The sequence below is a fragment of the Cyprinodon variegatus genome, unplaced genomic scaffold (genome assembly GCF_000732505.1).
Source record: "Cyprinodon variegatus isolate N-32 unplaced genomic scaffold, C_variegatus-1.0 Scaffold1461, whole genome shotgun sequence".
Classification (NCBI taxonomy): Eukaryota; Metazoa; Chordata; class Actinopteri; order Cyprinodontiformes; family Cyprinodontidae; genus Cyprinodon; species Cyprinodon variegatus.
The window spans coordinates 23,878-24,973 of NW_015151914.1; positions in this window are offsets into that span (position 1 = coordinate 23,878).

Genomic DNA, 1,096 nt, shown 5'->3' on the forward strand with positions numbered 1-1,096 from the left:
TTTATCTCTGGAAGGTGAGGCAGCTTCTCATATCCGCTTTCCTGTCAGCTTCCTGTCAAATCATCCTTACTGACTGCAGAGCAGAATGCTGCTTGCTCTCCTGGCTCAGGATAATTCCCACTTCCTCGTCCTCCAGCACATTGTGTGGCATCAGTAATAAGGTACTGACCTTTGAACCTGCCACTCTCTTCCTCTGACAACTCAATTATGGCATCAGATAGGGATGGCACTTTAACACATTATGCAGTAATTATCTAAGCTCTACTTTGAGAGGCCAGATGTCAGCTGCCAGAGCTGCCCTTTCTAGTTAGTTACGGACCTTTCCAGCCTGTATCCTCCTTTTGAATTGGTGTTGGGCACTCTGGTCCATTTGCTCCTGCAGTTGTCAGTCTGTCTTATAAATTACCAATTCAATTCAGATTCAATCATTTAGTAGCTGTACTGCTCATCCTCCTACAGTTGGTCTGTGTGTCAGAGCTGGACATGCATTGGTCTGTCAGATTTATTATTGAGTTTTTATTGATTCACATAAAGCATTTCATAGTACAAATCATCAGCATCCGATTTTTGTGCAAAGCGCACCAGTGGCTTGAAATTTACATCAGAAATGGTCGACATTATGTTCATATCGACGGGCTAAACTCTGATAGTCTGATTTAGGCCCATTATTTTTAATATTGTTTATTAATGACACCTCGGAGTCGTCCAAAATGTTACATTTTCTTTTGTTTGCTGAAAGTACTAGAGTAGATATGTCTCTCCCTCACTGGAAATAACATAACTATCAGGAGAAGAAATTAAAAATAAGTTAGAGCATATCTAAATTGGAACAAAATTAGACGTACGATTTTGGGTCATCTAAAAAAAGTGATAAGATTAAAATGTTATTTAATGGAGTTAGAATAAATAGAGATTTTTGGTGTTGTTTTGGACTACAAATTAAAGTGGAAAGGAAATGGCAATTACATGTTGGTTAGATATTGATCAGATAAAATGGAAAGTTAGTATTTTATTTGTAATATAAAAGATTTGTTGGACTGCAGCTCTGCAGATTTCTGTTACTCAGGGTTTCTCCCTGTATCACTAAATGCTCTCA